This window comes from Marmota flaviventris, chromosome 1 (assembly GCF_047511675.1).
Source record: "Marmota flaviventris isolate mMarFla1 chromosome 1, mMarFla1.hap1, whole genome shotgun sequence".
NCBI lineage: Eukaryota > Metazoa > Chordata > Mammalia > Rodentia > Sciuridae > Marmota > Marmota flaviventris.
In genome coordinates this window covers 173,862,878-173,880,361 of record NC_092498.1, presented here as the reverse complement: position 1 = coordinate 173,880,361, position 17,484 = coordinate 173,862,878, and the positions used below count along the sequence as shown (strand labels likewise).

General features: G+C 42.0%; 1 protein-coding gene and 1 non-coding gene across 2 annotated transcripts in view; one reads left to right on the top strand and one right to left on the bottom strand.

The window, feature by feature from the left end:
• The window catches only part of Ptprg (protein tyrosine phosphatase receptor type G), a 708,866-nt gene that overhangs the window by 170,067 nt on the left and 521,315 nt on the right, over positions 1–17,484 (bottom strand). The gene's annotated exons all lie outside the window — the stretch shown is intronic.
• Trnag-ccc (transfer RNA glycine (anticodon CCC)) lies at positions 1,554–1,627 on the top strand. The gene has a single exon. It is a non-coding gene; the product is annotated as a tRNA-Gly (tRNA).

The following is a 17,484-nucleotide window of genomic DNA, read 5'->3' as shown; positions in this document are numbered from 1 at the left end:
AGTAAGGAGCAATGTGTTTGGAGTAAGGAGCAATGTGTGTCCAACCAGGACAACTTGGCAAAAACTAGAAGGCCCCCAAATGGAGCAAATGAATGCCAAAAATCAATTCTGGGACCAAGTTTGCAGTAGTGTTTATGTTCAAAAAAAGAAAGAAAACCAATAAATGGCAGCATGGAACCTAAGGCGTCCATCATGAAAAGAGTCCCTGAGCAAAGCCCAGGCCACCACACAGCAGCAAGGCACCTGCTGTCTCGAGCTCACAGTGACCATGTGCAAACACATCAGGCACCACATCATGGAACACTGATGGACAGATCCCTGAATGCAGCCTCTGAAGATTGATTAAGTATCAATCCAGCCTTGTAGGCTGCTCCCTACGCCCAGCCATGCTCTCAGGTCAACAGCTTGGTGCCTGATGATATGAGAGAGACGTCGGCTCCCTGTCACTGTCCTCTGAAATATACCTGATAACTCATCTAAACATCCCACTTGGTTCACCAACACTGCTTTCGGGAGCTCCCCTCTGCCTGCAAGTTGTCTGAGCATCTGATTTAAGAGCTTTTGTTAAGCCATGTTTTTTGGGGTTACGAATCCATTATTTAAGTGGACAAACATCTTTACAGCCACCAATGAGGGGCATTCCTTTCTAGCCAGTGGTTGTCGAAAGCACATCCAGCCCCATCTCAGGGGAGGACCCGGATTTATGCTAACCAAACAGTTGGGCTTTGTATTTAAAATGCACCTGAGTTCAACAGAGGATAAAATTAAATTCCAACAAGGAGAAGACAAAATCTTTCCCAGCAGGCCTTGATTGATAGAACACACCATTTGTAGCAGAACGAAATGAAAAACCAGAAAGTTTGTTCGTAGCAATCACGGCCTCACTGGGCCAACTCTGCCTCCTTTGAGAAAATAATATGACTTCTTCATAGAGCATGTAGTCTACTTATTTAAGCAACAGTGCTCAGCCGCTTTCAATTCTTCCAGCAGTTCAGTTGGAAAAAATGGCTGGTTCCACAGGGCGGAGGAAAGAGGGAGTGCAGGAAACATTTAACCAGGAGGCAGCTTATCTTATATAAAACTGTCATTGACAATAACCTGGGGCTAGGTAACTCCTTAGGGGAAACAAATGCAGCTCTATCTTCTACAGTTGAATGCAATTAGGTCATCTTCAACAGCTAGTTGAGAGTATAAGACTAGTTAGTGGTTACCTGCAGGGTGTTTGAAAATAGACTCAGGTTCAACCCCCCTCCCTCCATCTCCTCCTTTCTTCTTAACAGCTGGACTTTCATGGGAAAGTTAGTAACAACTTCAAATTCTTCATCTCTAAAATGGGGATTATTCTTGGACCCAACCTCATAGGATAGGTGAGATGGTTATATGAGTGCTTAGCACAGTTTCTGACTCACCTAAGATTCTTAAAAACTGAAGACACAGCCATTCTGCCTCCCACCCCCACCAAAAGACAGTATACCCTGCAGGTAATACAACCAGGTATAGAAACACACACACACACACACACACACACACACACACAAAGACCCAAATACGGCTGGGGATGTAGCTCAGTTGGCAGAGTGTTTGCCTCCCATGCACAAGGCCCTGGGTTCAATCCCCAGCACCACAAACAAAACCCCCAATACACCCTTACTTCTGGTTACAGACAGACCAACTACATTGGGGTCCTAAGATAAATTCAGTCAGTCCGGATCCCTACAACACCACCCTAATCTCTCATCTTCTATTTCATTTCAATAAGATGGCAACCATCAGTCCACATTCTCCAACCTGGGAATCATTTTTGTTGTGGTTTGGATATGAGGTGGCCCCCAAAAGCTCCTATGTTAATGTAGGAGGCAAAATGATTAGTTCATGAAAGGCATAATCTAATCAATTGATTGATTCATTTGATGGACTAATAATTTGAATGGTGGTCATTGCGGGCAGGTGGGCATACCTGGAGGGAATAGGCTGTTGAGGGGGTGTCGTGGGAATTGGATATCTTCTCCCTGGCTCCCAGCACACACTCTGCTTCCCAGTGGCATATGCCGATCAACTTTCCTCCATCACACTCTTCAACCACGAGGCCTCTCTTGGTTCCAGAGCAATGCAATCAGATGACCATGGATAGAACCACTGAAGTCATTAGCCCAAAAGAAACGTTTCCTCCTCTAAGTTATTCTCAGCAGGCATTTTGGTCACAGGGATACAAAGTTGGCTAACATAATTTTGATTCCTCTCTTCCCTGGCATACCCACATATGATGTTTCAGAAATCCTGGAGGACTCTGCCTCCTAAACACATCTTGAACTTTCCCTGAACTTTTCTTCTAGCTCCTCCACTCTTAACTCCATCCTGGGCCACAACCATCATAACCCGAAACTACTTCCGACATTCTTGGTTAACTCTTGTCCCTACTCTCTGCTGTGCCATCAATTCCTTCTTTGCATAATAGAACAGTGGTTCTCATCCTGATTGCCCATCTTTAATCAGTGTAAAACCATGCACGCACAATGCCCTGGGTTTTACCTTAGCACCAGGGGAAAAAGAAAAAAGACTGACTATTAAAAAAGACCACTAAAGCAAGTGTCCTTTTTTTTTTTCCCCCTTTGGTCTTTTTCCTCTTTCTTTATCAAAAATTTGCTCCTAATTGGTTGGACACAAGTATTCCAAGTCATGCTGCCTTGGTTCCAATCCAAGTCCAAAACTGCCAAAGAGTGACAGAGGTTGGCAAACTGGACATTGGGGTAATTCTCACCTACTGACTGCTTTGTGTAAATAAAGTATTATTGGAACACAGCCATGTCCACTCATTTGCATATTGACTGTGGCTACTTTTGTGCTCCAACAACAGAGTTGAGCAGTTGGGACAGAAACTGAAGTTTCTCCTACAAAGCCAGTAAGTGTTTATTCTCTGGCCTTTAACAGAAAAGTCTGCTAATCCTGCTTTATACCAGTAACTCCTGTGACTTTGCTCAGATTTCTCAGTCTATAAAGTGGAGATCCTAACAGTACTTCCCTCATAGGGCTATAGAGGGTCAACTAAGATAAGGTGCAAAAATATACCAAGTTTAGTGCCAAGTATGTACGAAGAATTCAATCAAATATTAAATGGTGTTAAAATTGTTATGCTAAAATCCACCCATTCACTAACTCAGACATTCAACATATATTTATTAAGTACCTAATAAATACCAACAATTATAGTAAGCTATTTTTTACTTCAGACAAATCTACTAGGTTATTAGATGAACAAAAGCCAACAAAAACAAAACCGAAAGCAATAATTAACAACCCCAAACCCAGAAAGTGAAAAAAGAAAAAAATATATTGGGAGATACACTATAAAAAGAAGCTCAGTGCCCCTTGCAGAACAGTCTTCAAAAAAATCTTCAATAAATGAGTGACTGATGGTTGTCTCACTGGTTTGACTACCACAGAGAGAAAGTCCCAATGGTGGCACAGAATCTGCTGAAGTCTTATGGCACAATGAACCGTGTCCACCTGTAAATATCACGTGAAAATCTCCAAACACCCAGAAACAGCTTTTCACAGGAGTTGTATTACTCAGATCTTGATATCACTACAAGTCATTTAGAAAGACTAAGAGGGTGCTGGGAAGTGGGAGAACTTAGAATGTTAAGTTTGCAAAGTTCAACACTGTTATAGGTACGCTGTGCACCAGTCCTGCTGGTAGGTGACCATGCGGAAGCAGATTGTCAGCCACCTCAGAGAAGATCCTGTGAAGATTTCAAACAATTCTTATCGCTTCAGATCAAAGCTTTACAGAATGTATTACATGCTTCATTGCCTTCTTAGACATAATTTAAACCTCTGTAAATGACTAAAGATGGTGCTTTTGAATAATAATTGGGTGACTAGGTTCTCATAAAGCAAATCTTGGAGTATAGGCACACACCCATGCTGAGGGTCTCAGAAAGAATGACATGTGGAACCCCAGAGAGTTCTCTGCTCAATGTGGTGCAAGTGCTGTAGAGAACAAATGTACTGATGTGTAAATTGGTTCCTCTGAACATTCAGAATTATATTAGAGCTGTTGCCTATCAGTTTCTCAAAGTTGTCAGGTAACAGAACTACACTTAAGATGTACAGCAATAAGAAAACTCATTTAAAAAAAAAAAAAGATTCAAGAGGGCCTTAGTCCAGCTTCATAGAAATGGAGGCCCCAGGTGACTTCTGTACTGTGATCTGCCTTTTTTTGGCGGGAAACGGCGTGTACTGGGGATTGAACTCAGGGGTGCTTTACAACCAGGCTTATATTTTCAGCCCTTTGTGAGACAAGATCTTGCTAAATTGCCCATGGTGGCCTTAACCTTGGAATCCTCCTGCCTCAGCCTCTCAAAATATTGACTATTACTTTAATTGGAACAGGTGCTTTTGACATATGGAAATCTTGATCAGCTAAGTTGAAGACACTGTAGCAAGCTCTTTTGCTGGGGAGGGATGCTGGGGATGGAACGAAGGGCCCTGCATATGCTAACCACATGCTCTAACTGCTGAGCAACACCCCCAGCTTTACTATAACAGTGTTGAACTTTGCAAACTTAACTTTACTTTACTTGAACAGCCCTCCTTACTTCTCTCCCACTATTAGAATTTAGAATGTGCGTGGATCCATCAATACCTGGTACATCAATGCCTGGGTACAGTTACACTCTATAATCTTAGTTGAAATTCTTAGATAACAAATTAATATCACTGACCACATACATAAAGGACATATTAGTTCCTATCTTTGGATTTCACTGACAGTAGAGAGCAAACCCAAATCTCACCGTCTTTCCTCCCTTTTCTCAAAGAAGTAACCCACCTGCTTATATTCCCAACTCCTTGAAAATCTGTTGATACATACCACCGGACACAATTTTACTTGGGAGTGTGCATCCAAGATAAACTCTCTTTTGAATCTCCTGAGGGAAAGGGAAATTTTCTGTGTGTGATTTTTCGTCGTCTGCATTCAAGTTGAGAAGATAAACCAATAGGAAGGTTATCTATGGATTTTAGATACTCTATATACCCCCTCTCATGAAACCCGAGGGAGATTAAAATTCTGCCTGGTTGGTGGTCAGGCCGCGAGGGTACCGAATAATCAGGGGGTAGGGTGATAAGAGACAAACGTGACGATGTCCTGAAAAATCCATACTTTCCCGATGCCCTGGAAACGTGGAAGCTTTGACTGGGCCTCTGTTCAAGAGAAGCATTCAGCTGAATCCCACTGAGTCCACTAGTGCGAGCTCAAGAGTATCAAGGTCATCAATCACTTTATGTATTTTGTATTTAAAAAATAGTTGCTTTTAAAATTAATATGACTTTGTAGGCCAACATGTCTTATTCTGTTTCTTACTGACTTCTTTCACATGTTCAGCAGTGTGTGAGGGGCACTGATTACATCCAGAAATGAGGATGGAGACTTTAGAACAGCACAACCTGATGAGTTACAGTTACTAGAGTGGCTCCCAAATCAATATGCCCCGTGTTCATGGTCAAGAGAGTGTCAGGCCAATTAGTTAAGGCGGGTATAATGTGCAGCTACTTTTAAAATTAAAACTAGGGCTAGGTGCAATGGCACACGCCTGTAATCCCAGCAACTTGGGAGGCTGGGGCAGGAGGATTACAACTTAGAGGCCAGCCTCAGCAATTTACCAAAGCCCTAAGTAACTCAGTGAGACCTTGTCTCTAAATAAAATAGAAAAAGAGCCGTGGCTGTGGCTCAGTGGTTAAGCACCCCTGGGTTCAATCCCTGGTACCAACAAAAAAATATTTTAACTAGGTATACTCTTGAGCCAGGAAATCTATATCTGTGGCTATTTAGTGTTGTTCACCATAGGGGAAAAATGCAAAGTACCACTGATCACTAATTAGTTAAATAAATAAAGACATCACTGTTGGTATAATGTGAAGTGGTTAAACAAGGACAAGAAACATCTCTTAACTGCTAACACGCAGATGTGATCATGGCATATCGCTGGGGTCAAAATCACTTCAAGAGTTGTTCACCCCTCTTAGGTTAGATGTTTGTATAAATGCTTTTAAAACTTCTGACTGCAGAGAGAGTAAACATCAGTGGTTCCCTCTGGAGGGGGTGGGATCAAGGGGCATCCACTTTCCTCTTCTCCTTAAAAGCTGCTCATGTGGCTTGACATTTGTGTGAGTGTCATTACTTTTAGAACATAAGGAAGTTACTGCATGCTGAAAAACATATTGTATTCAGATGTTGCTATATTTTATATATAGATTTGTATTGGCATAAGCATCAAATTTTACATGTGAATTTTGTGATTTGGACCTGTGCATGCATCAGATTTGGCATACCTTTATTAGATATATTAATGATAAATCTATTGATTTATATACGGTGGTACTGCAGTAAGCAGGCATTATAGCAAAGACCAACCCCAGGCTGGTGGTGGGAACCAAGCCACCTTGGTGTCCAGGTGTGGCCGTGTTTCTGAGGCACTGTCAGACGTTGTAAATCCAGAGCCGGATTTCCCGGCGGCTGGTAATAGGCTACATTCCCGCACAACTAATCTTTAATATGCTCTGCCATGTGAAGCTAGCCCAGGACAGAAGGCTGCAGGTTCCCTGAACTGCAGAGAGCCCAGCCTCACCCCGATCCGGGCAAGGAACACGCAGACATATATTTACTAAACATAAAAAGCAATTTTCCCAAGTAGGTCCTGAGTGAAATCAGTTGTCCAACAGGGATTCTTATTTTTCTCTGTGAATTGGGATGCATGTGATTCTCTATACTGCAGCAGGCTTTCAGGTGACATGGGCTGAAGTGACAGGGAGACCAGATCTGAAGGAATGCACCCCGAAGTGACCAATGGAAGGGGTCATAGTACAAGTGTCAAACGTGGACATCGGATACCATATAAAGGGGCCTCCAGGGCCCTTCCTCTCACACAGTCACACCTTAGGGACCTGGTGGTGCTGTTTCCAGTTTAACCTGGTATTAGTTACAACCACCTTCATTGCACCTGCAGGGCTTCTGCTGCCCCAGCTCTCAGATGGCTTTACTCAATGTCCAGGCAGGACAAAGCCAGTGCTGGCAGCAATCTATTCTTTTTCTGAGTCCCAACAGCTAATATGTAGCCTGGGCTCTCAGAGGCCACACAGCACACTATCCTAAGAGCTTTAGATCCATTTCCCTTTACCCACAATGACCCATCACAGGAAAACACATTCCTCCTGGCCCATCAGCTCTGGCAGTCACGGCTTGGACAGAGCAAGAGGTTCCGTGACAGTCACAGCTATAACACGGGGGTGCTGTGGATCCAACCGAGGACCGAGGTGTTTCTGGTGCTGTGTGGGCCACTGTGGACCTCATCACAATTCCTCACCCTCATAGCCGTATTTTTCTTCTGAGAGAGATCTAGAAGGGCCTAGGAGGCCAGGGCCAGAACAGAGGAGCACGGAGAGGGTCATCTGATGAGGTCAATTTCCTGCTGGACCAAAGTGCTCGTGGACACAAGCGGGGACCCAATCAGACAGACACTTCCATACTCGTGCTGCTAAGCAGGGGAGAAAACCTAAACTAGAAAAACTAAAACAAATGTGTGGACAGAGGGGACAGCAATCAAAAATAGTGAGGAGACTATGGTCGGGGAGGAGATAGGAAAAGAGGAAATTCCAGAGACCATAAAAAGAACAGGCCAAATCTCCCCTACTGGACTCCCAGCTCTGGGGCCCCTTCTCTTTGGAGAAGTCTGTCTCTGGTCGCTTTTGCAATAAACCTGCTGCTTGCTTGCTGTCTCGATGTCCTGCTCTTCAATTCTTTGCTGAGCAGCGACAACGAACCCAGCTGTCTTAGATGGTAACATTTCCAAGGGCTATGATCATTTTTCTAGTCTTTCAAATCCTGAAGGATGGCATGGACTACCAGAAAAGTTGTTAAAAATCCAGACACACACACACACACACACACACACACACACACACACGTAGGTGAGTGCTTTGAAGCAAAACAGACAAAACAACAGATTCCCTAATTAGTGTAGGAAAGCGAGATAAATGTGGGACAACTGGTAATCGAGGGAAAATAAGGACTCAGAGTGAATATTATTTCAGGAACACGAAGTTAGACAATTACAGGGTCCTTTCACATTGGGACTCAACCGTGAGGCTTTATCACATGGATCCATATCACGCTGTCAGTCACAGCCAGGAAGAAGACCCAGCATTTGTCATGAGCTGGTCAAGGTCAAGTGTCTTTAAGGAGTCCTGCTCTTCAAGGTGAGTCCTGGGAAAGGCTGTTCTAGTGAATTCCAGAGCATCTCCCTCAGCTCCAAAAGCACAGGACACCAATGTGATTGAACTTGTTTATAAGAACTATAGGTACAGTTTCACTTGAGCGATTTGCTAGAACAATTCTGGAGAACTCCAAAGGCAAAGCCCACCAACGTGATAGAACTTCTAAGAACTGCAGGGAACACAGTTTCTAGGATGATGATATCCTAAATATGATTCTTCAGAGTATACATGTATGCAGAGACACCAAGGTGTCCTCAGGCTAGCTCTAAGAATCTTTATTTTATTTACTTTTTGAGGAGTACCAGGAATTAAACCCAGGGGCTCTTAACCACGGAGCCACACCCTCAACCCTTTTTTATATAGAGACAGTTGCTAAGGGCTTCACTAAGATGCTGAGGTTGGTTTTGAACTCGTGATCAGCCTGCCTCAGCCTCCCGAGCTGCTGGGATTACAGGCGTGTGCCACCGCATCAGCCAGGCTGGTTCCAAGAAACTTGGTGCAAATGTTCCCAGTCCAGAACCGCTTCACACGGAGCCCTACGATCTCCAAATCACACCATTCCATGGAGCCCGGCTGCTTCATTCTCCTGGCTGCCTTCCAGTGATTTTATACAGTACAAGAGATGCTTCCTAAAGCCCCAGAGTGTGCATATTCAGATGCCACTTCAAAAAATCTGGTGTCACAAACTATTTATTTTCATTGATTACTGAGGATCTACCAATTTATAGCCCTTGCAATTCCTACCAGCAAGTACTGTGTATGTAGATAAAATGGGAAACAATTGAAAAGATAAATGAACGCCCTGGCGCTTAGAAATGCAAACGGATTGTACAGAACAGAATATGGGTGTTCTGCAACATTACTTAGTCAAGAAATATGAAGCAATACAAATGCTAATGGGACCGTATGCCACCTTGCAAACTCTATTGCATTGTTGGTTAACTTCTCACACACACACAGGTTCTGTCTCCCTGACAAACTTGCAAGGCAGGGCCTGAGTATCATTCCTTTTTTTAGCACCTACTCCAGAACCGAACAGACAGACGCTGCTGAATATATCTCTGCTGAGTGGATAAATGCCTTCATATTACAGAGGCATAAAAGGGTATTTACTTATTTTGTGCTCAATGCAGTCATGATGGCCAAAATATTCAGTACCTGATTATGGAATGTCTGATGTCATCTATACAAAAATAAAATCTGTTATGGAGCACACTGAAAGCAAACGGGGTACTTGGTGGTGAGTTGGCAGTTTAGTGGCAATTAATTCTTTTCGTAGGTGGCTTTTTCTCTTACCCTTCTCCTTAAGAGTCCCATCAGGAGACGGAAACCATACCTGTGATTTGAAAGTGGAAGATTTAATACAAAGAACTGATAACTGATAAAAGGGGGAGTAAATATCTAAAAGAGAAGGAATGAGGACGGTAAGAGGTGTGGGGAATGCTAATGCACAAAGCAGCTATTACCTCTGCAAGATCAAGACGATTGAAAAAGAAGGGCTCTCAGAGGTCAGAAGTGGCCCTCCCTCAAGGCTGACGTTCAGACCTCTGGAGAGGATGAGAACATCACAGGAACACATAGCTCAAGACAAGGAAACTGCCAAAGGATGGACTGGCGCTGGCCTATAGAAATGACCCTGTAGGTAGTCAAGAAGGCTGCTGGAGTGGGTACTGACCACAGAAAAGTGCTTCATGTGGTTGTAGAGAATTTACCAGAATGCATAGGTCTTAGCAGGTCCAGTATTGGTGCGCTGGAGTTGCTCACAGGGATAGCCCGCCTTCAGGGAAGAAGTTGCTGGAAGGTCTGGGCTATTGTGAGAGAGGCTGAGAGAGACCCACTTCAATTCCCTCTTAACCGAGTACCCCGTTTGCTTAACCACTGCAGGAAGGGCAGCCCCAGCCCTACTGTCCTTTGCAGTGCTCCCTACGGCCCTCTGCTGACAGAGCCTACCACTGCATCCGCTGCTAAAAAAAGACTGGCACAAAGTTGGGCAAAAAAAGGCAAATTTGTAACTGCTCAACTGGAATACTTTCCATGGGAGACATTGAGGGAGAAGGTAGAGATTTCCACTGGTTCATCACCAGCGGGTGCTAAAAATTTTTATAAGCCATTGATTAAAATCTCTTTCCCTCTGTTACTCGAGAATGTGAAAACAATAAGTACTTAATATGATGGGTGGCACAAGTCAGTGCTCAATAAACAGGTGACAAATGAATGAAGGAACAGATCGATGTTTTTACTGATTTATCTTAAGCCAGGACTCTGGTTAGCATGCCCCTTTCTCAAAAGAGTATCAGCAGGCCCAGATAGGACAGAATATGTATCTTGCATATTTCCTTTCTTACAAGATCAGTTAAGAAAACTTTCACTATAATATGTGACATATTTTACTCAAAACTCAATTTGTATGGAAAAAAAATCCCCAGTGAGGTCTTAATCTATTTTATGCACTGGTATTTATAGCAGATATAAACATTTCTTGGAGTGAGCATGTTATCTTCTGGGACTTAGACACATTTTGGTTGTGTAATAAAAAGTTATCTTCATCGTGTTATCTGTTGTAATGGTATTTCATACACTTTTTTTTTTATGCTGAAGGCATATCAATGTACCTTTAATAGCTCAGAAGCTTCCTTTCTATGAAAACTTACGGAGACACACATCTCTACCTAAATGGGGAGGCGATTAATCATTTTACAGAAGTATGCTTCATTGTATGCGTGATTTACCATATAGGTCTTTGTAACAGTTGGTTCCCTAAGAATCTGATTCTACTGACAAAATTCCAATTGAGACACAATCCATCATAGCCATGCCAACTGTGAAAGTGAGATATAACCAACCATATGTCTGTAATTTCTATTTCTACAACTAACTGTTTCACATTTCTCGTTCTCAGCCTTAATTGGAACACCTTGAACACCTCTAAATTACAGGTTTAGAGAGATTCTAGTTCAATATAAGAAATCAACTTCTTAATGTAGAGAGTAGCCTGACATTGATATTTCCAGAATGTAATCAAGAAAAGACAGCTACCACTTTTCTTTTCATTAAGTTTCCTGTGATAATACAAAGGATTAATTTCATCTGATGCAAACCACATGATCCCTCAGACCCTCAGAAAGGAAAAGGGATGTGACATAGGCACCCAAAGATATCCAGGGCTACAGAATCAGATAAGGTTCAAAGGATCTTAGCTACATAACTGCTCCATTAGACAGAGCATAGATGTACTGCTCCATGAAACACACCAGTATCTCTTCTTGTTGTTACTGGAAAGAAGCGTTTCACTAAAAACATCCCAATGTCATTCAGAGGATGGTTGCACAGGGGGCTAAAGGTGTAGATCAGAGGGACAGCCCTTGCCTAGCATGTATTACACACCCTGGATTTGGTTCTCATGACTGCCAAAGAAAAGATTGGACTAAAAGAGAATTATATATTGATGCCCTAGGACCAACAACATGTTGGCAATTGGATCCCTGACAAGAGTCCTCTCTTTTCTCATCTCACTTTCCTGCCCGAGGTAGGACATCCAGTACGTGATATCTGCTGAGATGTTTAACAAAGTGATACCTAACTCTGAAGCTAGTGTCCAATAACACAGAGAAACACAGCTCAACCTGGGGGGCACATCCCTGAGCCTCTTGTGATTTTACCTCTGTCTCCACAATGGAAAAATGATGGTATCAGTAGGGAATCTGCCCATTAAGGGCTCCTTTTGCTTTTGCTATAGGTAATACAGTTGTTACCTAAGAGGTGACTCAGGTTGAGTATTCCTTATAGGAAATGCTTATTGGGACCAGGAGTGTTTCAGATTTCAGGTTTTTCAATTGTCAAAATATATACATATCTATAAAAAGATATCTTGGGGATGGGACCAAAGTCCAAACATGAAATGCATTTATGGCTCAGATACAGCCCATGCCCAGTTTGAAGGTAATTTTATGTTTGTTTAGTATGCCTGCATTTTGACTATGACCAGTCACACACATGAGGCCAGATGTGGAATTTTCCTCCTGTGGTGTCAATTTTGAATTTTGGAAGATTCACAATGTTGGATTCTCTCTCTCTCTCTCTCTCTATATATATATATATATATATATTTTCTCTCTACACACACACACACACACACACACACACACATACACACACACAATCAGATTTAGTAGGGCTACTATGAAAAGAAAAATTGGGGAGTTCTAATTTAGATAACGACTATACAAGATCTCTCATTGTGATGTGAAACACACTTATGAAAAAGATAACAATAATTCCCAAATTTGCTGGGCATGGTGCCGCACACCTATAATCTCAAGGGCTCAGGAGGCTGAGGCAGGAGGGTCGTGAGTTCAAAGCCAGCTTCAGCAACTTAGTGAGGCTCTAAGCAACTCAGTGAGACCCTGTCTCTAAATAAAATACAAAACAGGGGGGGGATGGGGCTCAGTGGCTAAGCACCCCTGGGTTCAATCCCCAGTAACCATCACCACCAACAACAACAATTTTAAATTTATGAATGCTACTACGGAAAATAATTCTACTAGAAATCCTCACATTAAAGCAGAGATGGTACTCATCAAGTTCATTGCTGCATCCTAAGCAGCTCGTGCAATGTTCATTAAACATTTATCAAATGAATGAGTTAATAAACTTGACAAGAGACCATGACATTGATGGATGCTAGGTGACACGTTACTGGGTAATGGACTCCCGATTCTCCCAATGGGTAATAGTAACACAATAATCCCACACCAAGGGTTCCACATTATCTCTAGGAGTTGTAGAAGCTGTGACTTGGAGTCTGTCGATTGACCAAACCAGAAACACCAGAATCCACCTATCCTGAGGCTCTAACTCTAGGTTTCCGACCAGAGACAACGTCATCAGTGTTTACTCCAAGGGGAGACTTCTAGTTTTGGGTTGTTTTTTTCCTGCCTCTCTAGGTAAACAAATTAACATACATCTAAAGGGAAGTGAAAACCAAAGTGAGCCTCTCTACGTTATGTCTGTATTCAGAGACCTTCACTCTTCTATTGACAGTGTGGTTTTATGTTGTTGATTTTAGTTGTCTGTATTAGAAATTCATTTGCAGCAACACAGTTAATAGTGATCTTGAATTTTCTTGAGTTTTATATGCTAGAAAAGAAATTATGTCAAAGCCTAATAAAACTATGACAGTAATTAACCCAAATCACACACCATAACATTAATATAGCTATTTGGCCACGGCTGCTAATACAGATGCCCTGGAAATACAATGAATTTCCCCCTTGACGATGACTAAAACATGTTATTTGTCTTAGTGGAGCTCCAGTCATAAATATCTGTGAACAACTGTTTCATCCCCCCTGATATCATGCTCTACCAAAGAAGTTCCCAGATCCATTAACAGAAAACATGGCTATTCACAGCTCCAAAATGCCCTTGCTTTTTTAATTGAGATGTTTCCTCCCTGAACACTCTTGTTTAAATAATGATGAGTTCTCTATTGTAATGGACAAGTTCCCTATTGTTCAGACAAGTTAATTGCAGAAAATTAGAAAAGACTGATAGGCAAACTCAAAAAACAAAACTAAAAATGTATCCTATTCCCACATATAAACAGTGTTGCTGTTTTGATCAATAGACTTCTAGTGTTTCTTTTTGGGGGGGTGGGAGAGGGAAGCGGGGTGGTATCAGGGATTGAACTCAAGGCTCTCGACCACTGAGCCCCATCCCCAGCCCTGTTTTGTATTTTATTTATTTACAGGATCTCACTGAGTTGCTTAGGGACTCGCTTTTGCTGAGGCTGGCTTTGAACTTGCTCTCCTTTCTGCCTCAGCCTCCTGAGCCCCTGGGATTACAGGTGTGCACCAGCACGCCTGGTTGTTTTTTTTTTTTTAATGCAATAATCCTAGAACAATACAAGAATTCTAAAATAATGAAATAACCCTAGATTTATTAAAAATTTGCAAAGCTCTCAAGTTTTTGACATACGGCCTTCTATATCATCAGTTTCAGCTTTGATTCCCACTGGTGGTGTATGAGAGGGCTTTTCCCAATGGAACTTCAAGTGAATTTTGAATCTTCATCACCAAAAGGAAGAAGTAACAAAGAAGCAGAGAAATAACTTCAACTTCAATATTGTAAAAGGTCCTTGACACTGTAACTATAAACACCAGCCTATATTTCTCCAATGGACATTGACACTGAGATTAAAAAAAAAAAAAAAGAAAAAGAAAAAGAAAAAAGAAAGCTTAATGGTACCTGGGGACTTCATCATATTTACTAAGTGAATGACTGGATGAGTAAATAAGTCAAGTTAAGGTCATGACCAGGAGAAAACCAATTTCCAGATAACAAGGCAAGGGATGGAAAGCCCTATAGATTGGACTTCTCACTAAAAGGTAGTGTGGCAAGGTAATTTTGGCTATTAGAGAAGTTTTCGGGAATTTCGAAAGCTGTAGGATGTCATGTCTATATCTCACAAACGGCTGACAAAGCAAAGCCCAGGACAGTGAGTGAACGGTGCTGCTGTCATTTCACCATGACACTGTGCCTGGGTCTACAAGGTGTACAAAACGGCACTGTAACAGTGTCCTTCTGCCATCTGCAACTGGAAAAAAAAAAAAAAAAAAAGTCCCTGGAAACCATCAACCCAGCATTGTGCATTTTGTGATTTGACAGGAAGTAAAGTGTCCAGGGCTCCTTCCCGTGCATGAGAATGTCTGACTATGGACTGAACCACTAAGTTTTTCTTCTTCATAAGTCCATTATCTCAGGTATTTCATTATAGTAACAGGAAGCTGATTAATACAATTAATGATATTCAAGTGAGTTTAAGTATCTAAAATTATCTAAAGATGAATGGATAGACACATTCATTCACATGCTGAATACATATGAGGAGACAGAGTATAACACAGAGAGAAACAGGTAGAGCCAATGGTAAATAGGCTGACTGAAAGAAAATGCTGACTGCAGAAACATTTAAGTGTATTATTTTTTCCTTTCATCTTGCATCAGAAAAGCTTGTAATGTCAAGAGGTTGCAATTATAAGCTCTTGTGCTTTTGCACTCCCTTCTAGAACATGATCTTGGCAAGAAGTTAGGGTAAGATCTTTGCTAGTGGATTGCTTTAGGTTGGACAGACAAACTGACCCGAAATGACACAGAGACTTGAGAACAGGCACACCTGTGGGAAAGAGCTCCAACCCTTTCTCTTTGCCCAGCTTCTGAGCAGGTATACTGGAGAATCAGTTAAATATGAAAAAAATACACCTGATATACTAGTGCAAGAGCTAGCAGTGTGGGGTAGTTAGAGGAATGACATAATGCTGGCTGTATATTTATTTATGATTTTATTACAACAGGATTCTGCACCTGATGGTGAGAACAGTAAGAAAAACTTAGGGTTCAAATTATGAGCAGGTAGATGTAAAATTTGGGTCTACCTGTACACTCCTATCAAAACTCTGGGCAATTGAGACCATGATGAGGCTCTTTAGATGGTGAGATTTCCAGGTGACCCCTTTCTGCCCGGTCCCTGGATGCCATCTTGGCCTGTGCACCTAGGTTCTCTAGTGACAGATGCCATCAAAATGCAGATATTCTGCCACCTGGCTTGGGCTTGCTGCTTTATTTACCATCTGTCACAAAACAATTACAGAATGAAAAGAAGAGGATCTGCAGGAGAAGGCATCACAGGCTTGAAATTTCTTCACAGGAAACCGAGGAAATGGAACCCAGTGGAGAGTAATTATATGCTCCATTTTGGGGCTGGCCTTTCCAGCCTCAGAAACAACAAAGAAATTGAAAAGAAAAGAAAAAAGTATGGAAGTGGCATCTCAGGTGTTTTAGCTGGACTACATTTTTTTTTAACATTTTATTTAGAGACAGGGTCTCACTGAAGTTGCTTAGGGCCTCGCTAAGTTGCTGAGGCTGGCTTTGAACTCACGATCCTCCTGCCTCAGCCTCCAGAGCAGCTGGGATTACAGGTGTGTGCCACTGTGCCCAGTTTCAGCTGGACTACTCTTATTTTGTTGTTATCTCACTCCTTTAGAAGAATTCTGGTTGAGCATGGAGGAAAAGAAGGCGAAATTCTGTTCATCAGGATAACTGGTGGAGAGTCGCTGAGGGTGGAGTACTCTGACGTTTAAGAGTTTGATTTAATGAGTTTGATTTAATGGACGTTTACCAAGGCCACACAAACGCTGGGCTTCCTCCTGTTAGGAGGGAGTCACACCATGCTACAGAAAAATCACAGCCCCAAGGAACAATGTTCAATACCAGGGACACAAAATAAGGGAAATTTATGGGAGAATGTCTATTTACAAAAGTGATTTTATAGAACCAAAAAATCATGGAGGAAAGTGGGATATTACTTCCTCTCTATCTCTTTTTTTTTTTTTTTTTTTTTGTTTTTGGTGCCTGGTATTGAACCCAGAGGTGTTTACTCACTGAGCCACATCCCCAGCCCTAATTTGTGTTTTATTTGGAGACAGGGTCTTGCTTAGTTGCTTAGGGCCTCACTGAGTTGCTGAGGGTGGCCTCTTGCCTCAGCCTGTCCAGCTGCTGGGATTATAGGTGTGCACCACCACGTCTGACCTGATCTGACCCGACCTCCTTTAATCTGCATCTTTATACTCCTCCAATCAGGTTGAAGCAAATCCTCAGCCATATAACCAAATATTTTCCTATGTATTTCTATAAGAAAGATTCTTCTCAACTGTTTTTTTGATCAGGCTCCCTAAGCATTTCTGAGTACCACTTTATCATTTCAATGCCTTTATCATTTTATATAGGCAAACATTTAAATATGGTGGAAGGTTTAGCAGAGAGAGATGGGAGGGAAAAAAAAACCCATAGAACCCTGATGCTACTTGTCCCTGCAAAAAAATGAACAAGAAACAAATACCACCACAAACAAAAATCCAAAAAACTCCCCAAATGAGTTGTATTTGAAACAGCTTATAAACAACCCATCTGTCCACAGCTCAATGGAAACAGCGCACCATTTGAACATTCTCTTCATTATTTATTCCACGATGCCTTTCCTAATATTTATTCCCTGGCTAAAGGCCCAAGCATTTAGCCAAAACAACTAAAAAGTTAAGACATGGAACTGAGGGAAACAGACTTGGGATCATATATTCCCATATGCTTCTTGGTTCCCCCCAACCGTTTATGATCAGAAACTGGAAAAACATCAAGTAAATCTGGTCTGTATCT